Below are 24,630 nucleotides of genomic sequence, written 5' to 3'. Positions count from 1 at the left end.
CTTCGCAGGTCAGGAGGATGTCTTCAGCACTGAACACAGTGATGGACTCAGGCTGGGTGGTGATCACTGGGGGTTTCTTAACTGGACGGGAGAGACACAAAGTTAGCACACACACACATCAAGAGATTTTTCACCTAGTCGGCTCAGGCATTAGAACCAGCAACCTTTTTAACAGCTAGGCTACCTGCCACCCCACACAGTCCTAAAGCCCATAGTCCTACTAACTACAGCCCACCACCCTACAGCTCAACTGTGCTACCTATATTCTGACTCACACAGGGGTTAATAGCCCACCAACTAGAACCGACAGTCCTACGGCCACTGACAGGAGCTGGCTCACAGAGTGAGTGATAGCTGTCATTTCCATTTCCTGAAACATAATGGAATGTATTCATTCCCCCTATTCTAGTCCCCCACGAGCATAGACGGAAATGGAGAGAGGTGACGGGGAAAGGGAGAGAGAATGCATTGAGAACAGAGGAAAGTGATGGTGTATATTAATGCTAAGGAGACAGTAGTGTAATATATATATATATATTACATTAGCTGAGTGGAAGAAAAGACAGGGCCTTGGGGATGAGAGGAGATAATGTAGAAAAAGATAAGTGATTCCTCTTTCTACTATTATGATGTACTGTTATGTTCATAAAACACCCACTGATATCCGACTCATAAAACCCTATATACTAGGACGTGGTTCAGCGATAAAGAACATGGTAACTTTATCCAAAATGGCACCCTTTTCCCTTAGGGCTCTGGTCAAAGGTAGTGCATTATATAGGGAGCCATTTGGGACAATAGCCATATTCTATACATTCTCTATTGCCATATGTTGTATGAGTAATTTACCAAAGTTAACGGAATCTTCTATAATTTTGGTAGTTAACAGAAAATCTATGGCAATCTATCGTGACTTTGGTAATTTATACTTTAACTTAAAACATTTTTTTATTCATATATAGTATTCACATAGTATTTCTAGTGGATATACCATATGGTTCTTGGCATTATTTTGGCAACTCTTCTAACTATTGACTTTTTTCACAACTACCAGCAGTTTGACACCAAAACAATGACAACAAAACATATTAAATAGTAAAAAAATAAAGGTTTCTAAAAATATATACAGTACCAGTCTAAAGTTTGGACACACCTACTCATTCAAGGGTTTTTCCTTATTCATTTTTTTTGTTTGTTGATGGTTTATATTTGGTTTTACAACTTTGTCCTTTTTTTTAATCATCTTTTCATATATTTTACATGTGATAAAGCCACACAAAGGGCCAGAGATTATTACAGACCCCAGTGATAATCTGAAGTACCCCAAAAGGGCCACTAGATATCTTGTGATAAATTACATAAAATCCTTGACAGAAAAAAATGCTGGTAATTTATTGGTAAACTTTGTAAGTTTCCAGTAATATACCCTCCCTTTGCCACCTTATTTATGACGCCTGTTGGCTTTTCATGTTCAGTGTTTTCAGTATGTGGGCTGAAAAATGATGTCATCTTTTTTCAATTAGTTTTGCCAGTGTGAACTACATCTCTAGAGGTCAATGGTACTTGTTGGTTGGGTTCTGATTTGACTCTGAATGAAAAAGACAGACCCAGTCTCAAGGATACATTTACATTATGTAACATAGGTAGGTAAATGGTCGAAGGAAGGCAGGAGATGAAGGGAGGAGAAATTGGGAGGTGGTAGGAGAAATGGAGGGAAGGATAGAGAGGAGGGACGAAAAGATCCAACCATAAATTCATACATTGTGCCCCTGGCCTGAGAGGATGGAAATTCAACATAGAGCTAGATGTAGTAGACTAATGTTAACTAGCTGGCTAATCGTTGCCCATGAAAGGAAGTTAGGCTAGTGAGCAAACATTTTAGCCAGGTAGCCTAGGACAACAAAAACTAAAAGTGTGTACTGTATCACAGAGTGATAGACAGTTTTGTCAACAAGAAAGAGAGGATGTGTAACGCCCTGGCCATAGATAGGGGTTTTTGTTCTTTATTTTGGTTAGGCCAGGGTGTTACATTGGGTGGGCGTTCTATGTTCCTTTTTCTATGTTTTTGTATTTCTTTGTTTTGGCTTTGTTTTGGCTCCCAATCAGGCACAGCTGAAGCTCGTTGTTGCTGATTGGGAGTCACACATAAGGAGCATGTGTTTCCTTTGGGTTTTGTGGGTAATTGTTTCTGTTCAGTGTGTTAGCTGTCAGTACTGTTTGGCTGTCGGTTGTCTTGTTTTTTGTATCGTGTTCTTACGTAATTAAATATTCATGATGAACACTAACTCTGCTGCACCTTGGTCTCTCTCTCACTACAGCCCTTACAGAATTACCCACAAACAACAGACCAAGCAGCGGAGGAAGGAGAGGCACCAGGAGAAAAGCTATCTGAAGTCGTGGACTTGGGAGGAAGAATCCTGAAAGGACCATGGGCTCAAGCTGGGGATTATCGCCGCCCGCAGTGGGAGATCGAGGCGGCGAGAGCTGAGAGGCGCTGGTATGAGGAAAGGGAGCGCAACAGACACGGGAGGTAGCCCCCAAAACATTTTTTGGGGGGGCACACGGGGAGTGTGGCGGAACCAGGAAGGAATTCTGGGCCAACTCCCCGTGCTTACGGCAGGCAGCACAGTACTGGTCAGGCACCGTGTTATGCGGTAAAGCGCACGGTGTCCCCAGTACGCGTTCATAGCCCGGTGCGCTATAGGCCAGCCCCCCGCAAGTGCCATGCGAGTGCAGGCATCAAGCCAGGGCGGATGGTGCCAGCTCAGCGCGTCTGGTCTCCAGTGCGCCTCCTCGGTCCAGGTTATCCTGCGCCGGCGTTGCGTACTGTGTCTCCAGAGCGCTGGGAGGGTCCAGTTCGCCCAATGCCTGCTCTCCGCCCGTGCCGGGCCAAAGTGGGCATTCAGCCTGGAGTATGGGTAAAGAGCGTCCGTACCAGAACTCCAGTGCTGCCCCACAGCCCGGTTTATCCTGTGCCTCCTCCTCGGACCAGGCCTCCAGTGGGTCTCCCCATCCTGGTCCGTCCTGTGCCACCTCCCAGGACCAGGCCTCCAGTGGGTCTCCCATCCTGGTCAGTCCTGTGCCTGCCATGGACCAGGCCTCCAGTGGGTCTCCCCATCCTGGTCCGTCCTGTGCCACCTCCCAGGACCAGGCCTCCAGTGGGTCTCCCCATCCTGGTCAGTCCTGTGCCTGCTCCATGAACCAGGTCTCCAGTGGGTCTCCCTATCCTGGTCCGTCCTGTGCCACCTCCCAGGACTAGGCCTCCAGTGGGTCTCGCCAGTCCGGAGCCGCCAGAGCCGCCCGCCTGTCCGGAGCCGCCAGAGCCGCCCGCCTGTCCGGAGCCGCCAGAGCCGCCCGCCTGTCCGGAGCCGCCAGAGCCGCCCGCCTGTCCGGAGCCGCCAGAGCCGCCCGCCTGTCCTGAGCAGTCAGAGCCGCCCGTCAGCCCGGTGAGTCCTGTGCCTACGCCTAGGACCTGGCCTCTTTCATGTCTCCCCAGCCCGGTGAATCCTGGGTCGGTGCAGCCATCGCCGCCCGCCAGCGGGCGCAGTCATCGCCGCCCGCCAGCCGGGCGCAACCAGGGCCGCCCGCCAGCCGGGCGCCAGTCAGGGTCGCCCACCAGACCTTCGGCGCGGCCAGGTGCGCCACCTAAGAGGGCGACGCCAAGGGTGGAACAGAGGCCACGTCCCACACCTGAGCCGAGGCCCACCCGGACCCTCCCCTTCAGTGTCAGGTTTTGCGGCCGGAGTCCGCACCTTGGGGGGGGGGGGTACTGTAACGCCCTGGCCATAGAGAGGGTTTTTGTTCTTTATTTTGGTTAGGCCAGGGTGTTACATTGGGTGGGCGTTCTATGTTCCTTTTTCTATGTTTTTGTATTTCTTTGTTTTGGGCCGTGTGTGGCTCCCAATCAGGCACAGCTGAAGCTCGTTGTTGCTGATTGGGAGTCACACATAAGGAGCATGTTTCTCCTTTGGGTTTTGTGGGTAATTGTTTCTGTTCAGTGTGTTAGCTGTCAGTACTGTTTGGCTGTCGGTTTTCTTGTTTTTTGTATCGTGTTCTTACGTAATTAAATATTCATGATGAACACTAACTCTGCTGCACCTTGGTCTCTCTCTCACGACAGCCCTTACAGGACGGCGTTGGTGTTTCTCTACAAGTAGGGTGAGTCAACACGCTTTTTCACCTTGCGCGCGCGCGCACACACACACACAAATCAGAACCATGGAAAGACATGATATTGATTGATATATGTTGATTGGACTAAATTGTTTTTGGAATCTTTTAGTTGTCACTGTATTAGACTAAGCTTATGTGATTTGATGATGTTGAAGTGCTGGAATAGTGGAGGCAGCTCCTGTTTTCTTTGCGACTTGCGGTAACTCTTCGTGGTTCTAAACCAATAGTTGTTTAGTAGAAACATTAACATGCCTGACCAAGCTGTAGGTCATGTAACTGTCTGTTACTGTACATGCAATATGCTTTGTGGACGTCACCGGACAGATGTTGCTCTCTGGTTTTGTGATGAAACAAATGTGTGGTTGAATTTATTCTGCCACTGTGACTTCTTATTGTCTCGGTCTTAGTCCTATATATCACGGTGTCAAGGCATATGAACTAACTAGATTATAGAGCAAACAACACAATTATCACAACACATAAGTTGTAATATGGCTTTGTTTCGGCTTGGATTCCACAGTGATTTTTCCCACGCACTGCTACTGCAGACAGGAGAGAGGGATGAGAGAGAGAGAAGAGAGAGCGACTGTAATGATATAATCCCCAATGACAGAGGTAATAAGACAGTTTTTTCAGCTGATCAGATTTATGTCGGAAGAGCTGCAGCCTCTAGCTGGTCTATTGTCAGAAGAATTGTCAGGTTAAACTCGTTTTTTATTTGTATACTTCATTTTGTATTTCCTCCTCTCTTTCAGACTATTTTTAAGTCCCCCCTTTCTTTGATCTGATATCACTATTCCCGTTTTAGAGACGGCGTACTTCTTCCTCCTAATTCCTGTAGCTATCACCTCCTCCAAGAGGAAGAAACAAGACTACATTTAGACTCACTAATGTGAAGGAGTCACACTAAAGCCAGATTTATTAAGGTGAAGTGGGAAGCTGAGGGTTTGTATTGTGTGATGTGTTTGCAGGAATTTGCAGGAATATTTTCTCATAATGAAGGGTGTTTACTATGGGGCTGTGGCAACAACTTGTAGCTCTTGAGACAGACAGACAGACAGACGTATGGTTAAAAGCAAAAGGGTAAAGCACTTACGTTCATTTATTTGGTCTGTTAGTCCAGAGAGGCAGAGCAGCAAGAGAGCAAGGCAGAACAAGAGAGGAAGTATGTTACAGTCAAGACAGTCTGGCAGGAAATGACATTACACCGTAGCTAACATCGGTACTTGCCCTCATTTCCCAACAAATTCCCCATCTCTGGTTGGGATCATTGTTCATTGAGAAGCAATGACCAATGGGCTATAAATATGTATTCTACCTATTTCAATAAACAATGATTTTTTATCCCTCGTGGTCTGCCTGAGATAATTCAGATGAGGGTGGTGTATTGATTGAGGTAACTGTCTCAGTGGACTCTCATTGACATTAGAGAGGCTTGTTAATTCAACCGTAGACACCTTGACCGTTACAATCGCCAGAATCTGGTCCTCCACCTCTCCACTTCCTCCTACTGCTGCAACCATTCAACTGCCTATCCTCCTCTTCTTTCTCTTCCTCCTCCTGCAACTATTCAACCTGCCTCTCTCCCTCCTCTTCTTTCCTCCTCTCTGCAACTATTCAACCTGCCTCTCTCCTCCTCCCTCCTCCTGCAACTATTCACCTGCCTCCTCCTCCTCCTCCTCCTCCTGCAACTATTCAAACCTGCTCCTCCTCTTCTTTCTTTCCTCCTCCTGCAACTATTCAACCTGCCTCTCCTCCTTCTCTTCTCCTCCTGCAACTATTCAAACCTGCCTCTCCTTCTCTCTTCCTCCTCCTGCAACTATTCAACCTGCCTCTCTTCCTTCTTTCCTCCTCCTGCAACTATTCAACCTGCCTATCCTCCTCCTCTTCTTTCCTTCTCCTGCAAACTATTCAACCTGCCTCTCCTCCTCCTTTCTTTCTCTTCCTCCTCCTGCAAACTATTCAACCTGCCTCTCTCCTCCTCCTCTTCCTTCTCTTCTCCTCATCTTAATTACTAACACCTTAGTTCTCTGGGAGGAGCTTTACTGCTTTTCATCAGTCAGACTGTGTGTGTGACTGTGGTGTGTGACTGTGTGTGACTGAGTGTGTCATTGATACTTTACTTAGATGAATAACAGAACAATAGCAGCTGCAGCAACAAACAATTCTTCCTCTAACTCCCTGTGTCTCAAATAGCACTCTATTCACTATTAGTAGTGTACTATATAGTAGTGTACTATAGTAGTGTAGTAGTGCACTATAAAGGAGGGTGCCATTTGGAACACATACACAGTCCTCTAACTCTGTTATTAAAGCAAAGCTGTAGAAAACTCAGCAACCTTGAAGTATAAGAATCAATTCCCCGCAGGCCCACAAACTCAGTCTGTCTGCTCCTTGTGTTGTATAAATCAATTCCCTGTTGAACTACCCCGGCCCTCCAATCAGAATCTGATTTGCACCAAGGAAACCAGATCAATACAATGAGTTGAGGTAATCAATTAAAAAGTGATTAGACACACTATGCACATAAACACAGATTGAATGCCCCAAAAAACTCAGTGACCCTCCCTGTCTTCATGGTTTAACACAATAGGTTTGATTGGCTGCTGGGGGGCAAGGAGACCCAAGGAATTGTTCAATAAATGTTAGAACTATTCAGTTTTAATATCATCACACATTGAGCATAGTCAGAACCGTATCACTACTGTCTCTGATCTGGCAGTGTCACGGCTGTCTGAATGATCGGACCAAAATGCAGCGTGTTCATAGTCCACATATTTTATTTAACATGAAACTGAAATGCAATACACTAATACTTGAAACACAAAAACAACAAACCGTGACGCAGAGAGGAAAAACACATACTCAAAATATAATCACCCACAAAAAACAGGTGGGACAAACATCAACTTAAATATGACCTCCAATTAGAGGTAACGAGGATCAGCTGCCTCCAATTGGAGATCAACCCAAACAACACCTGACCTACTCTACCATAGAAAATAACAACTTACTATGGTCAGGACGTGACAGGCAGACTCGCTAAACACAAATTCTTTGTTTCTAAATTATGATGAGTGCTGGAGTGTGCCCCTGGCCCTCCATAAATAAAAAAAAAACAAGAAAAATTGTGCCATCTGGTTTGCTTAATATAAGGAATGTGAAATTATATATAAGTATATTTTATCAATTACATTTACTTTGACTTCAGTATATTAAAAACCAAAGACTTTACTCAAGTAGTATTTTACTGGATGACTAACTTTTACTTTAGTCCTTTTCAGGGGCAACCAATTTAATAACTTCTTCTTTAATAACTTCTAATGTGAATAGCATGAGGTTGTAAGTAACAAGAAAATGGATACGGCTAATGGCTGTATCCAGGCACTCCACGATGCGTCATGCATAAGAACATCCCTATTTGGCCATGGACCAAAAACTCTCTGGCCTTTGTTAAATATATTATGTTATATACATATAGAATACATTGATGTGTAAATATGGTGAAGATGGTGTACTCACAGTTTGAAGGTATGTGTATGGTCCTTGGCTGAGCTGGGGGGCGTGGGATAGGAGGAGAGGAAAGAGGGGGAGGAGGAGGATATGGTGGAGGAGAGGGGGAGGAGGAGAGGGGGGCGTTGCCCCCTACTGCCAACTGATGTTGCTGAGTGTGAGGCATTGCTCACTGTCCCATCAAAGTCCCACCTGCTCAACACACACGTGAAACACGCACAGAGGGCAATCTGCACACACTCCAGCTGAGCGAGCTTCTCTCTCTCTCTCTCTCTCTCTCTCTCTCTCTCTCTCTCGCTCTGTCTCTCTCTCTCTCGCTCTGTTGTCACGCCCGGTGTTCAGCCAGAGTTTCTCTTCCACCTTTTTCTCCTGGTTTCCTTTTGGCTCTCAGCCTCTCTTTTTTCTCTGTTTTTCGCTCAGGTCCACGCCCTCCTGCAGTCTTCCCTAAAAGAAGGGGGAGAAGAGAGGGAGGTGGGAGAAGAGGGAGGGGGGGAGAAGAGAGGGGGGGGGGAGAAGAGAGGGAGGGGGGGAGAAGAGAGGGAGGTGGGGGAAGAGAGGGAGGTGGGGAGAAGAGAGGGAGGTGGGGAGAAGAGAGGGAGGGGCACGGGGGCCTGGTCAGAATAAGAGAAAAATGACTCTGCACCATGGTCAGGGCTAGATAGAGCCAGGAACACACACACACATCCAGTAGCATGTTCATTCCTAGTTTAAGACAACTCGCAGGAAAACAGCACATTAAGGTAATGACAGAGATTGTTTTTATTCATGTAGTTCTGTCCTTGAGCTGCCTCTTGTCTATTAATGTTCTGTATTATGTCATGTTTCATGTTTTGTTTGGACCCCAGGAAGAGGAGCTGCTGCTTTTGTAACAGTTAATGGGGATCCTAATAAAACACCCCAAAAATACCAGTGTCCATTATGGAAGGACCAACCCGATTAGCAGATGGAGTCAACACCGCAACAAGAGGGTGAACTAAAAGACCATATGGAGCATAGACAACAGAGTTAGATAGATGAAGTGATGACGTGATGAGATGACGAAGTGACGAGGTGATGAAGTGATGAGGAAGTGACGAGGTGATGAAGTGACGGGTGTGAATGAAGTGAGAGAGGAAGTGACGAGGTGATGAAGTGACGAGGTGATGAAGTGACGAGGTGATGAAGTGACGAGGTGATGAAGTGACGAGGTGATGAAGTGACGAGGGTGATGAAGTGACGAGGTGATGAAGTGACGAGGTGATGAAGTGACGAGGTGATGAAGTGACGAGGTGATGAAGTGACGAGGTGTTGAAGTGACGAAGTGTTGAAGTGACGAAGTGTTGAAGTGACGAAGTGACGAAGTGACGAAGTGACGAGGTGACGAAGGACGAGGGGACGAGGTGACGAAGTGACGAAGTGACGAGGTGACGAAGTGACGAGGTGTTGAAGTACGAGGTGAGGAAGTGACGAGGAAGTGACGAGGTGATGAAGTGACGAGGTGATGAAGTGACGAGGTGACGAAGTGACGAGGTGACGAAGTGATGAGGTGACGAAGTGACGAGGTGACGAAGTGACGAGGTGATGAAGTGACGAGGTGTTGAAGTGACGAGGTGAGGAAGTGACGAGGTGATGAAGTGACGAGGTTGTTGAAGTGATGTGATGAGGTGGTGATGAGGTGAAGTCCCATGTAGATCAGTTGGTAGAGCATGGCGCTTGGCACGCCAGGGTTGTGGGCTCGTTTCCCACGGAAGAACAGTATGAAAAAAGTGTGAAAATGTATGCTCTCTCTACTGTAAGTCGCTTTGTATAAGAGCGTCTGCTAAATTATGCTCTTAAATAAGTGATGAAGTGTCACATCAGAATAGACAGAACACAATAGATAAATAAAAGGACATTTTTATTTGATAAAGTGGTGGAGCAACTCAATTGAATGTAAGAGGCTAGGCTACTTCTGTGGTAATAAGCATGTCGTAAGAGAAGAGGAGAGAGAATGAGTAAAGGAGAGGGGAAAAGTTGTAGGGTGGTAAAGAGAGGCGGAGAGGAAGGAGAGAGGGATGGAAAGAGGAAGTGAAGGAAAAGAGGAGAGGGGGAGACGAGAGAGAAAGAGAGAGGGCAACCCTGTCTCATGAGGGAGAGGAGAGAGGAGAGGGGGGAGAGGAGAGAGAGAAAGAGAGAGGGAAACCCTGTCTCATGAGGGAGTGGAGAGAGGAGAGGGGGGAGAGGAGAGAGAAAGAGAGAGGGACACCCTGTCTCATGAGGGAGAGGAGAGAGGAGAGGGGGGAGACCAGAGAGAAAGAGGGCAACCCTGTCTCATGAGGTAGAGGAGAGAGGAGAGGGGGGAGACGAGAGAGAAAGAGAGAGGGCAACCCTGTCTCATGAGGGAGAGGAGAGAGGAGAGGGGGAGACCAGAGAGAAAGAGAGAGGGCAACCCTGTCGCATGGGATAGAGGAGAGAGGAGAAGGGGGAGACGAGAGAGAAAGAGAGAGGGCAACCCTGTCGCATGGGGTAGAGGAGAGAGGAGAGGGGAGACCAGAGAGAAAGAGAGAGAGCAACCCTGTCGCATGGGGTAGAGGAGAGGGAGGGGGGGAAACGAGAGAGAAAGAGAGAGGGCAACCCTGTCTCATGAGGTAGAGGAGAGAGGAGAGGGGGGAGACCAGAGAGAAAGAGAGAGGGCAACCCTGTCTCATGAGGGAGAGGAGAGGGGGGAGACGAGAGAGAAAGAGGGCAACCCTGTCTCATAAGGAGAGAGGAGAGGGGGGAGACCGGAGAGAAAGAGAGGGCAACCCTGTCTCATGAGGTAGAGGAGAGGAGAGGGGGAGGGGGAGACGAGAGAGAAAGAGAGAGGGCAACCCTGTCTCATGAGGTAGAGGAGAGGGGGAGACCAGAGAAAGAGAGAGGGCAACCCTGTCTCATGAGGTAGAGGAGAGAGGAGGGGGGGGAGACCAGAGAAAGAGGGCAACCCTGTCTCATGTGGTAGAGAGAGAGGAGAGGGGGAGACCAGAAAGAAAGAGAGAGGGCAACCCTGTCTCATGAGGTAGAGGAGAGGGGGAGATGAGAGAGAAAAGGGCAACCCTGTCTCATGAGGGAGAGGAGAGAGGAGAGGGGGGAGACCAGAGAGAAAGAGAGGGGCAACCCTGTCTCATGAGGGAGAGGATAGAGGAAGGTGGGAGACGAGAGGGCAACCCTGTCTCATGAGGAGAGGGGGGAGACCAGAGAGAAAGAGAGGCACCCTGTCTCATAAGGAGAGAGGAGAGGGGGGAGACCAGAGAGAAAGGGAGAGGGCAACCCTGTCTCATGAGGGAGAGGAGAGAGGAGAGGGGGGAGACCAGAGAAAGAAGAGAGAGGGCAACCCTGTCTCATGAGGGAGAGGATAGAGGAGAGGGGGGGAGACGAGAGAGAAAGAGAGAGGGCAACCCTGTCTCATGAGGGAGAGGAGAGAGGAGAGGGGGGAGACGAGAGAGAAAGAGAGAGGGGCAACCCTGTCTCATGAGGGAGAGGAGAGGGGGGAGACCAGAGAGAAAGAGAGAGGGCAACCCTGTCTCATGAGGGAGAGGAGAGATGAGAGGGGGAGACCAGAAAGAAAGAGAGAGGGCAACCCTGTCTCATGAGGTAGAGGAGAGGGGAGATGAGAGAAAGAGGGCAACCCTGTCTCATGAGAGAGAGGAGAGGAGGGAGACGAGAGAGAAAGAGAGAGGGCAACCCTGTCTCATGAGGGAGAGGAGAGAGGAGAGGGGGAGACCAGAGAGAAAGAGAGAGGGCAACCCTGTCTCATGAGGTAGAGGAGAGAGGAGAGGGGGAGACGAGAGAGAGAGAGGGCAACCCTGTCTCATAAGGAGAGAGGAGAGGGGGGAGACCAGAGAGAAAGAGAGAGGGCAACCCTGTCTCATGAGGGAGAGGAGAGAGAGAGGGGGGAGACCAGAGAGAAAGAGAGAGGGCAACCCTGTCTCATGAGGGAGAGGATAGAGGAGAGGTGGGAGACGAGAGGGCAACCCCGTCTCATGAGGAGGGGGGACATCAGAGAGAAAGAGAGGGCAACCCTGTCTCATAAGGAGAGAGGAAGGGGGGAGACCAGAGAGAAAGAGAGAGGGCAACCCTGTCTCATGAGGGAGAGGAGAGAGGAGAGGGGGGAGACCAGAGAGAAAGAGAGAGGGCAACCCTGTCTCATGAGGGAGAGGATAGAGGAGAGGGGGGAGACGAGAGAGAGAAAGAGAGAGGGCAACCCTGTCTCATGAGGGAGAGGAGAGGGGGGAGACCAGAGAGAAGAGAGAGGGCAACCCTGTCTCATGAGGGAGAGGAGAGAGGAGAGGGGGGAGACCAGAGAAAGAGAGAGGCAACCCTGTCTCATGAGGTAGAGGAGAGAGGAGAGGGTTATATTATAGGGGGATAAAAGAGGGGAAGGAATTCTTTTTAAATAAATACCATTCCATTCATTTTTGTATTTATTTTGTATCAATCAAACAAGTTAGAAACCATGTGTTGGATCATTTTGTATGTATTCCATTCCAGTCATTAAAATCAGGGTGTCCTCCCACCTCCCTTCACTGATGCTGAACCTATTCAACAATATCTGGCAACCAAAGAAATACATTACCATTCAAGGATTCCAAGCACAAAGACAATGTATTTAAATCAACTGAGAAAGAATGGATTCAACAATATCTGGCAAGGGGAATAGAGAGAGAGAAAATGATTCAGGACTTCCAACTCCGAACACTGAGAGAATACATCTAAATCAACGGAGAAAGGCTGTGAGATGAGATTGAACAGAGAACAACAATTAGAAGAAGTGAAGCACACCCAATAAGCCAGAGCAAAATAACAACATTAGATTCAAGTCGCTTCGCCTGACAGCTCTACCGCACAACGGCCATGGAAAGACAGAGGGGGGTAGAGGAGAGGAGGGGGGTGTGATGGAAGATGACAGCTGTGACGGTAATTCCTCCCTCCACATAATCACACACCAGCTCTCCCAATCAATGTGTCACCTCTCTCTGCTGTCATCACACACACACCTCCCAGACTGTGTGATATTGGTACTGGCTGTTTAGAACGTCTTTCACAGGGGTGCCCGGGGGCCCAATTACCAGATAGACCAGGGCAACTGGGCTGGCCAATAGCAGATGTGTGTGTGTGTGTGTGTGTGTGTGTGTGTGTGTGTGTGGTGTGTGTGTGGTGTGTGTATAGGGGTCTGGGGAGGCTTTTTAACAAATTCCATTAGCACAGGATGAATGGAGCAGAGCAGCTGGAACTGCCGTGGGTATTAGTACAGACACAGATTCAGACACACAGCTACACAGACACACAGATTCAGACACATAGCTACACAGACACACAGATTCAGACACATAGCTACACAGACACACAGATTCAGACACATAGCTACACAGACACACAGATTCAGACACATAGCTACACAGACACACACACACAGACACACAGCTACACAGACACACACACACACACACACACAGCTACACAGACACACAGCTACACAGACACACACACACAGCTACACAGACACACAGATTCAGACACATAGCTACACAGACACACAGATTCAGACACATAGCTACACAGACACACAGATTCAGACACATAGCTACACAGACACACAGATTCAGACACATAGCTACACAGACACACACAGACACATAGCTACACAGACACACACACAGACAGACACACACACAGACAGACACACAGCTACACAGACACACACACACAGCTACACAGACACACAGATTCAGACACATAGCTACACAGACACACAGACAAACACACAGACACATAGCTACACAGACACACGATTCAGACACATAGCTACACAGACACACAACAGACAGACACACAGCTACACGACACACACACACAGCTACACAGACACACAGATTCAGACACATAGCTACACGACAGACAGACAGACAGACAGACAGACAGACAGACAGACAGACAGACAGACAGACAGATAATGTGATAAGGTGTCTGAGAGGAGGCTTGGTGGAGCCCAACCAGATTAATGCCACCGACAAACTGCACACAACTGCGCCAGGAAACTTAATTACAAATGTAACCCTAATACACACAAACACACTGACCCACCTCTGTCAGTCCCAGTCTCCTCTCTGCAGCTGCAGCTGATCCAATCTCAGCCCTGTTACCTGCCTCGTTGGCTCAGGGCAGAGGTCAGCAGAAACACCAGACACAACGCGGGGGACCTATGGCCTTATGTACAACCTAAACATATCAGGGCCGTCTACAGCCATGTCTCAGGGATAATAACAGGTTATCTGATCTGGTGGTGGCATCCAAATTCATTCAATCAGCCAACTGAAAAAGTCTATCAGAAGTGGAAGATGAAGTGATATATATAATATATAAAGAGAGAGGGGTGAGGGAGAGACTGGGGCGGTGAGGGAGAGACGGGCGGTGAGGGAGAGACTGGGGCGGTGAGGGAGAGACTGGGGCGGTGAGGGAGAGACTGGGGCGGTGAGGGAGAGACTGGGCGGTGAGGGAGAGACTGGGGCGGTGAGGGAGAGACTGGGGGGGTGAGGGAGAGACTGGGGGGTGAGGGAGAGACTGGGGGGTGAGGGAGAGGCTGGGAGAGAGAGAGAGAGAGAGAGTGAGGGAGCGAGAGGGAGGGGGAGAGAGCGGGGAGAGAGACAGGGGGAGGAGAGAGGGAGTGAGTGAGAGGGAGTGAGAGAAAGAGAGAGAGGGGGAGAGAGAGCTAGTGAGGGAGACAGGGGGAGAGAGAGAGAAAAGGAGAGGGGGGGTGTCTTTATTATTTTGGAACTTGTGTGAGTGTAATATTTACTGTTCACTTTTTATTGTTTATTTCACTTTTGTTTATCCATTTCACTTGCTTTGGCAATGTAAACATATGTTTCCCATGCCAATAAAGTCCATTGAATTGAATTGAGAGAGAGGGCGAGAAGAAAGAAAGAGAGAAAGAGAGAAAGAAAGAAAGAAAGAAAGAGAGAGAGAGAGGGGGCAGGTGTAACCAGAAGAGGAAGATGTAGGTAGTGTGTATTGGAGTGGAGCAACAACAGCCTTCTAGAGTCAAACTGGTTACAAGCTGCAGACCGCTCTGAATCAAACAACAAGGCAACACCCAAAAAAATCAACATAAATCCATTTAGTGTGACTTGCTACCTTGATAAAAATTGATGTGGCGCATTGAAACATTTGCTAGAGGGGAGGGGACAACACAAAACTAAATGCCAAGCAAGAGAAATGTATAGGCTTCTACATGTCTGTATATAGACTTTTCTATTGTATTATTGACTGTATGCTTGTTTATTCCATTTGTGTCACACTGCTTTGCTTTATCTTGGCTAGGTCGCAGTTGTAAATGAGAACTTGTTCTCAACTAGCCTACCTGGTTAAAAGGTGAATGAAATAAAAATACAAATAAATCTACATTTTAGTTATTTAGCAGATGCTCCATCCAGAGTGACATTCAACTAAGGTAGGTAAAATCAACCACATATCACAGTCATTGCAAGTAAAGCCTTCTTCAATAGTTCGTCTATCTGAAAAATCTATAGCTGTTTATATTGCTTGTAACGTTTATTAAGGCTGTCTCTGGTTGCATCCAGCTCCTGTCTGTCTGAATGTCTGTTCACTCTCTCATCTATTAGATATGAAAGTGCTCTGCTAGCACACAAAAACAAAATGCCAAAGCAAGATAGAATGTATAGGCTATTTGATGCCATATTGCTTTTAAGTTTAATTGCAGCTCTGGCTCCAGTGGCATCTCTCTCCTGTCTGTTCACTCTGTCATCCATTAGATCTGAAATGGTTGGGCCTGTTGGCCTGTCAATGGGCTCTCTGGGTATTGAAGTGGTATTGATGGCAGAGAGGCATGTTCAACAGCCACTCTTATCAAAGACGGGAGGGAGGGAGGGAGGGAGGGAGGGAGGGAAGAGGGGCGGGTGGTTTTAGGGCAGGAAACAACACAGGATGGGGCCATTTGAGTCCATCACATTCTGTGTATTACAACAATAACACAGATTCTACGATACAAAAGCTCAGCATCTTCAAATGACTGGAAAGGTTTAATAGATGAGATTTTTAAAAATGAGCTCCACAATATTAAAGTTCTGCCCTGGCTTATTTGTTACCGGCAGAAAAGCTGTTGCTACGGTAATACTGTACCAGATATCATTAATAAACTCATTCTTAAGAGCATTCCCCAGACATGTATCAGTTGAAAATAATTGTAATTATTTCAACAAAGAACTTAAATGCCATATTGTAAAAAATAGACTGTTATTGTATTCCACCTGTGTGAAGATGTGTAGTGGGAGATGAAAAAAATGAATACATACAAAGAGAGAAAATCAAAGAGCGAAAGAGACCGAGAGGACAGTGTGAAGAAGAGATTTAGAATGAGAGAGAAAGACAGAGATGGACAGTAAACATGTTTCACTCAACAGAAGATGAGAGGAGTGGGATGGATGGAGGGACAGCGGGATTAGGGGGTCAACTGACTGGAAAAAAGTAGGAGAGGAAGAGTATGGACATGGGACATCTTGTGGATGGGGTGGAGGAGAGGAGAGGAGAGGAGAGGAGAGGAGAGGAGGGGAGGGGAGGAGAGGGGAGGAGGAGAGGAGAGGAGAGGAGAGAGAGAGGAGAGGAGGAGAGGAGAGGAGAGGAGAGGAGAGGTATGGATAGGGGACCACAGAGAGTCGAGGAACAGTAATTCAGGCACCCCCTGTAGAGTTAATTATTTATTACCATCTCCTTCCTGTCATGTCAATTTGACCAAAATGTATAATTCATATACAGCGGTGTGCGGTTCACCATATATTTGGTTTGTTCCACAGGACCCAGACCAATCGCCTACACCTTTCTGTTTCTCTCTCTCCTTTTCTCTCACTCTGTCAGTGTACAATTTGTTACGAATTCACCCACATTCATAATGAATTTCCCTCCCCTCTCTGGTTCTCTACCCCAGTCTCTTTCTCCCCCCTCTGTCTCTCTACACCAGTCTCTTTCTCCCCCCTCTGTCTCCCTACACCAGTCTCTTTCTCCCCCCTTCTCTGTCTCTCTACCCCAGTCTCTTTCTCCCCCCTCTGTCTCTCTACACCAGTCTCTTTCCCCCCCCTCTGTCTCTCTACACCAGTCTCTTTCCCCCCTTCTCTGTCTCTCTACACCAGTCTCTTTCTCCCCCTTCTCTGTCTCTCTACACCAGTCTCTTTCTCCCCCCCTCTGTCTCTTACCCCAGTCTCTTTCTCCCCCTCTCTGTCTCTCTACCCCAGTCTCTTCTCCCCCCCTCTCTGTCTCTCTACACCAGTCTCTTTCTCCCCCCTCTGTCTCTCTACACCAGTCTCTTTCTCCCCCCTCTCTGTCTCTGTGAGACTATAAGTCTGTGAGACTATAGACTATAAGCCAATACCTAGAGAGATTAAAGGACGTGTCCAACGCTAATAGTGGGTTAATAGGATCCCCGGTAGTGGAGGGATTTGATGCCCCGTATTATCAGCAATTCAAATTTGCTTTCCTCAGTGGAATGCGTCCCGAGATAAGTCGTGCCATCAAACAGAACCTCGTAGGGTGGGGGCTAGCAGATCTGAGGGAAGTAAGAGAGGCCAGAGAGGGGGTCGAGACAAATACAGAGAGAAGAAGGTCAGGCGCCCAAAGGCATGTTCAATCACATAAACCATTGAGGAAGTTTAAAACAAATGATTGGGGGAGTACAATGGAATATAAGTATTATTATATTTGGCTATTGAACAAGGTCATTGAGTTAGTTTCTGAATCGGTGTAGTATGATGAAATGCTGACCAAGTGGTTGTATTTTATGGAAAAAGGAGCGCTTAGCTCTCTTTGGGAAAAAATTCCTAGGGACAGGATATCTTAAAGGGGTATACACACATGGCATTTTGGAAGTTTTGTTTTCTGAGTTTTAATTAAACAGGTGAAATTCTTTTGATAGGGAATGTTCTGGAACCTGGGATACAAAATGTTGATAAAGTTCTTAGCCTTCATTTGTTTAATGTAGTAAGAAACACGGTTCTGAAAGGGTGGTATGACTTTTGACCCCTCTGGTGACTTTTCCTTTTGTGGTCTGATCAGCCGCAATGAAAAGCCATTTGGATGGTGAATTTAAGGTCATTGGGATATTGATTTTAAGGAAATTGGTAGAACTGATAATTATGATGGAGTTAAAGTTCTTAGACACAATTGAAAATTTGAACCAATGAGAAGACAGAATGATGATTTTTCTTTGTGGAGTAATTCAGATTAGTCATTTTGATCTGATTATGTTATTTGAAAAATTTTGACCAGTAGTAGGGGTATTTTTTCTAGATAAGTATTTTCCCTTAGGAAGTCAGCTGTTGTTGAATTCAGTGGAAGAGATTTAACACAACAAGGCTGTGGAATTGATATAATAGTTTTACTATATTCTGTTGTGAATAAGTTTAATAATGGTAGACTTATGTCAACAGGACGGGGATATATGACATCTGTAGGTGATCCAGGATCATTGAGGGTATCGAGATAAATTTAAGTAGATATGCAATATCTAGACAGGTTGATTTTTCTATAATTCAGGAGTGCAACCAAGGAGACAATGAGACATTTAGTCAATATTTGGAAACAACCCATATTTGATACTGACTGTTATGAGAAAGAGCGACAGACAGATGGCAGGAAGGGCAGACGGAGAAGTCCTCCCTGCACTGCTGAGACCTGATGGGTTGGAAGTAGCAGGAGGAGAGCATAAGCAAGGAGAGAAGATAAAAGGGACACAGAAGATTAGATAACAGTTAGTGAGTGGAGACCAGCATAGTTAAATTATAAACAGTGAGGACAGAAATAATACTGGGACAGACAGAAAATACATAATAAGAATAGAAGATAGGAAGAGAATTTAGTTTGGATCGCTTAACTTTAGGATATTAATTCACGGAGAGACTATCGGCTCCATAGGCATGTATTTTAGTTTTGATTTTAAGTTAGTTGTAAAATTTGGATAATTTTGTTGGAAAGTAGTTGTTAAATCTTAAAGACGATAAGACACTTGACAGAGAATTGTTACAGGGTAGCTAAGGATGAATGCCCCAGGGAGAATTGGACATGTGGAAAATGAAAGGGGGCAATCCTACAAGAGAAGGGCTGACATAAGGATAATTTACTAACCTTACCAAAGACTGTTTAGATATGCAGCAAAATTGATACATGGCTTGAGCCATGTATAAAAGGGGGAGTATGGTAGAGCAGGCGATAGAACAGGTTAGGATAATTACTTAAACAAAAACATTTTTGTAGAAGATCCATTCCAACATTTGGAAACGGACTTATTGAACTATTCCGAATGAGGGGAAGAAGGGTGTTTAACAATAACAGATAAGTAGCAAATGGGTAGAAGCGTTCCAACTTACTTGGTGGACATGATTATGGTAAAAATTGAGGTCAAGATATTATCCCTAGAGTTGGTTTACTAGGATCATCTCTTTAAATGATGGATGACATTTAGCTAATCAGGTAGAGCCTATAATGCCAGAGTTAGAGATACCAGAACAGGTAGACATAGAAGTTGAAGAATACTAGCAGAACACATGAGAAGACTGTTTGTTAACCAAACCCGTATGTCCAAGATTTTGTGTCCAACAGGTGAATTACAGGAGAAGGTGATTCACTCAGTACAACCAGGAGACTGGGTGTGGATCCAGTCCCTGAGGAGAAAAGACTGGAAGCAGCCCCGTTGGGAAGGCCCATACCAGGTTCTGTTAAACCACTGCCTTTGCCATTAGAAAAGCTGAGAGAGTCACTTGGGTCCACGTTACCCACTGCAAGGTATGTACACATATGAGCACTGCTGATCAAACACAGAGTTAGGAGAAGAACCGAGTACCAACAGGGTCCGGGGGTTACCTCCTTAACGAAGATTCCTATCCCGACCGTTCATCACTGTGTGTGCTCCTAGAGGTGTGAGTATGGGGTGGTACCTAGAACGACTAAGGGCAGGAGAGGGTTGGCGGTTTTTGGGAAGAGTAGAGACTCTGAGCTGCATCATAGTAATCTTTCTGATACATTCAGATCCACCACCTTCCGGTACTAATCATACGATACCGTTGTCATTGAGAATAAGAAAGATAAACTATATAATACATGATGGTGACATACAGAATAAGGAACCAAAGAAGGTCAAGATGTAGAATTTAAGGTAAACATTAAACAATTCAGTCTCCCAGTCTCTTTCTCCCCTCTCTGTCTCTCTACCCCAGTCTCTTTCTCCCCCCTCTCTGTCTCTACACCAGTCCTTTCTCCCCCCTCTGTCTCTCTACACCAGTCTCTTTCTCCCCCCTCTCTGTCTCTCTACACCAGTCTCTTTCTCCCCCCTTCTCTGTCTCTCTACACCAGTCTCTTTCTCCCCTCTCGTCTCTCTACCCCAGTCTCTTTCTCCCCCCTCTCTGTCTCTCTACCCCAGTCCCTTTCTCCCCCCTTCTCTGTCTCTCTACACCAGTCTCTTTCTCCCCCTTCTCTGTCTCTCTACACCAGTCTCTTTCTCCCCCCTTCTCTGTCTCTCACACCAGTCTCTTCTCCCCTCTCTGTCTCTCTACACCAGTCTCTTTCTCCCCCTCTCTGTCTCTCTACCCCCGTCTCTTTCTCCCCCCTTCTCTGTCTCTCTACACCAGTCTCTTTCTCCCCCCTTCTCTGTCTCTTTACCCCAGTCTCTTTCTCCCCCCCCCCTCTGTCTCCTACCCCAGTCTCTTTCTCCCCCCTCTCTGTCTCTCTACACCAGTCTCTTTCTCCCCCCTTCTCTGTCTCTTTACCCCAGTCTCTTTCTCCCCCTCTCTGTCTCTCTACCCCAATCTCTTTCTCCCCCCTCTCTGTCTCTCTACACCAGCTCTTTCTCCCCCCTTCTCTGTCTCTTACCCCAGTCTCTTTCTCCCCCTCTCTGTCTCTCTACCCCAATCTCTTTCTCCCCCTCTCTGTCTCTCTACACCAGTCTCTTTCTCCCCCTTCTCTGTCTCTCTACACCAGTCTTTCTCCCCCTCTCTGTCTCTCTACCCAGTCTCTTTCTCCCCCCTTCTCTGTCTCTCTTACCGAGTCACTCTCACTTTGTCAGAGCTGGAGGAAAACTACTTGTCTTGGGAAATGAATACCTATAACTCTATATCTCCTTGACTTAGATTTGTGTGTATTAGGTATTGTTGTGAAAGTGTTAGATATTACTTGTTAGATATTGCTGCACTGTCAGAACTAGAAGCACAAGCATTTCGCTACACTCGCAATAACATCTGCTAAACCACGTGTATATGACCAATAAAATGTGATTTGATTTGCTACCTGTTTCTATGTCTTGCTGTGGCTTGTGGAATAAGTTATGGTTACTGCTACTCAGTTGGTCATGTTGTACCATGACAAAAGTTTAGTTTTTCCTGTGTTTCTATCATATTGTACACAGCTGATGAAACTAACACAGTAGAAGTGTGACAAAAATGTGATCAATGTTATTTCCTGATAGTTACAATCTACACAGGAGCTTCTAATTAGTAGGTTTGCATGGATGGGAGTTTCAGTTTTACATGGTGACATCACCTTGCGGTAAATTGGTTATAGACCAATAACAACGAGAGTTCCAAACCTCTCTGCCAATAACAGCTAGTTTCTGTCATAGACACACTATCAGAGGGAACGTTCAGTGGAGGATGGGTCCATGGATGAGTGGTGGAGCTGTGTGATGTGCAGGGCGGAAGTTTATGAGAGAGCTCCTCACTCTGCCACTGCTTGCTAGTGATGTGCAGTTTGCGAACGATTTGTTCTTTTTGAACGACTGTTTTTACTGACTCGAGAGTCATGATTCATTTTTTCAGAGTGACTCGTTTGTTTAGCTGGGTTTTTTTGACGTGCTGGCTGCAATGAATTCTAGTGTAGGATTATGACGCGCTCCTCCAACTCACCGGCTCCGGAGACGTGCAGGCAGCACTGTCAAGGGGTGAGTGTAGCTGGTGCATGGAAGTCATGCGCAGGAGAGCAGAGATGAGTGGACAAGCACTTTACTTAGGCAATCATCTGAACAGAACGCAACCGCGTCACAAAACAAATGCCCAAAGAACAAGTAAGGCAGCACAAAGGACAAAACCCAAGTACAAAGTACCGGCTGCCACAAAGCACGGGTAATAAAACAAAACCCGGCACTAACCAGCCGGAAGCGTGCCAACCTCGACAATAAACAATTTCACACACAGACATGGGGGAAACAGAGGGTTAAATACACGACAAGTAATGAGGGAAATGTAAACCAGGTGTGTGGGAAAACAAGACAAAATGAAAGGTGGATCGGCGATGGCTAGAAAACCGGTGACGTCGACCACCGAACGCCGCCCGAACAAGGAGAGGAACCGACTTCGGCGGAAGTCGTGACAAGCACAGAGGGAAAAAAAACATGTTTAGAACTGATAATTGATTGCATGTTGCAAGAATGAATGCAATGAATTGATTATTGAATATTATTGACGGACACAGATTTGAAGAACCAATACCTAGGCTATAAAGTCTGCCTCTGCTCAACACTCAAACTCGAGAATGAATCGTGGTGCTACAGTTCGCGAAGGAAATTCTCGAATCTGCCTCGCGGCAGTCAAGTCATTCCGCCAAGTCAGTCCGGTTGCATCCGTAGCTAGACCTCGTTTCAAAGGTACGGACGTAGGATCTTCATTTGAGACAGTTTGAAACAGCAGGAAAGTAATCCTGCAGCAACAGGAAATGTGAATTATTATGTAGATTATAATTAATGGACATTTTTGTAGGGGTTGATAAAAAAAAATTGTTTAGGCAAATCAAGTCTGACATTTTGAAGTGAAAATTGCAAACTTTAGAAGCCTTTTTACAACTTAAATACACTACAAGTTTGCATTTCCTGCTGTGCAGAACAATTCTCAGCAACAAAAGGGATTAAACTAAGATCCTAAATATGTAGGGCCTATCAATAAATTATTTAAATGTTCAGTACATTGTTTGAAACACACTTTATAAGTCTCAGTCAAATGAGTTCTCCAATAAGCCCCCAGATCGTGAGCGAGAATCATGACTCTTTAGAGTTCATTAGAGTCAGTAAAAAGAGCCGAACTTCCCATCATCACTGCTTGCTGAAGACTGAGCTCAGAGACAGAAGTGAGGCCTATCATTGGCTACCGACCACCAGATAAGGCCTGGGATTGGCTGACCCTACGTGTGAAATTAGGGCCCCTTGGCAACCTGGTCCCTAGCAACCAATCAGTTTGGCTAGGGCCAGAAGTGTGAAAAGCCAGGTGCAGCTAGAAATCACACAGTTTTGAGTTCCCAAAGTTTGTGCATCTGTGTCCCAGGGCCAGAGAGAGGGCTTGAGAGAGGGCCAGTTAGGGTTGAGAGACAGACAGAAAAAGGGCCAGAGAGAGGGCTTGAGAGAAGGTTTTCTACACCCTCCCCACTCAGACGACACCCAGGCAGTCCTAGCAAAATTTTAGCTTGAGAAATATTTTTTTGCTAAAAAGCCCATTAATGGAAATCAATTACAGTAAGGTACTTAATTGTTACCCAGAAATATTTGATATTGATATAAAAATGAATGCATTGGGCCTTTAGTGGATCATATCTACTCCAAGTTATTGTATGAGGAGGAGTGTATATCAATCAATCAAATGTATTCAGAAAACCCTTTTTACATCAGTAGATGTCACAAAGCGCTATACAGAAACCCAGCCTAAAACCCCAAACAGCAAGCAATGCAGATGTAGAAGCACGGTGGCTAGGAAAAACTCCCTAGAAAGGCAGGAACCTAGGAAGAAACCTAGAGAGGAACCAGGCTATGAGGGGTGGGCCAGTCCTCTTCTGGCTGTGCCAGGTGGAGATTATAAGAGTACATGGCCATTTAAGGACAGATTGCTCTTCAAGATGTTCAAACGTTCATAGATGACCAGCAGGGTCAAATAATAATAGTAGTTTGTAGAGGGTGCAACAAGTCAGCACCTCAGAAGTAAATGTCAGTTGGCTTTTCATAGTCGAGCATTCAGAGGTCGAGACAGCAAGGTGGAGTAGAGAGAGAGAGAGATGAAAACAGCAGGTCCGGGACACGGTAGCACGTCCAGTGAACAAGTCAGGGTTCACTAGCCGCAGGCAGAACAGTTAAAACTGGTGCAGCAGCACGACCAGGTGGACTGGGGGCAGCCAGGAGTCATTAGGCCAGGTAGTCCTGAGGCATGGTCCAAGGGCTCAGGTCCTCCGGGAGGGAGCATACTTAATTCAACAGAACACCAGATAGACAGGAGAATTACATCAGATATAACAGACTGACCCTAGCCCCCGGACAGGGCCAACCAGGCAGGATATAACCCCACCCACTTTGCCAAAGCACAGATAAATCTATAAATCATAAATGAATCATGTTTCAACTATGGGCCCAGATTGCATAAAATACCTGGGTTGAGTGTCATGGTGTCTATCATGTTCCCTCCATGTCTCTCTGTGTCTCCATGTCTCTCTGTGTCTCCATGTCTCTCTGTGTCTCCATGTCACCATGTCTCTCTGTGTCTCCATGTCACCATGTCTCTCTGTCTCTCTGTGTCTCCATGTCACCATGTCTCTCTGTGTCTCCATGTCTCTCTGTGTCTCCATGTCACCATGTCTCTCTGTGTCTCCATGTCACCATGTCTCTCTGTGTCTCTCTGTGTCTCCATGTCTCCATGTCACCATGTCTCTGTGTCTCCATGTCTCTCTGTGTCTCCATGTCACCATGTCTCTCTGGTCTCCATCTCACCATGTCTCTGTGTCTCCATGTCACCATGTCTCTCTGTGTCTCCATGTCTCTCTGTGTCTCCATCTCACCATGTCTCTGTGTCTCCATCTCACCATGTCTCTGTGTCTCCATGTCACCATGTCTCTCTGTGTCTCCATGTCTCTCTGTGTCTCCATCTCACCATGTCTCTCTGTGTCTCCATGTCACCATGTCTCTTGTGTCTCCATGTCACCATGTCT

The 24,630-nt window shown here is 46.5% G+C and overlaps 1 long non-coding RNA gene and 1 pseudogene across 1 annotated transcript; both read right to left on the bottom strand.

The window, feature by feature from the left end:
- LOC115165481 (uncharacterized) lies at window positions 1-7,715 on the bottom strand. The gene is made up of 3 exons (XR_003870180.1): window positions 7,696-7,715; window positions 5,270-5,284; window positions 1-81 (listed from the first exon to the last, which is right to left on the bottom strand). It is a non-coding gene; the product is annotated as an uncharacterized LOC115165481 (long non-coding RNA).
- Window positions 7,716-8,011: 296 nt separating this feature from the next.
- The window catches only part of LOC115166468 (neural cell adhesion molecule L1-like), a 57,836-nt pseudogene continuing 41,217 nt past the window's right edge, over window positions 8,012-24,630 (bottom strand).

Source organism: Salmo trutta, chromosome 28, assembly GCF_901001165.1.
Source record: "Salmo trutta chromosome 28, fSalTru1.1, whole genome shotgun sequence".
Lineage (NCBI taxonomy): Eukaryota > Metazoa > Chordata > Actinopteri > Salmoniformes > Salmonidae > Salmo > Salmo trutta.
The sequence above is the reverse complement of the archived record's forward strand: the minus strand, read 5'-3'. Positions and strand labels throughout refer to the sequence as shown.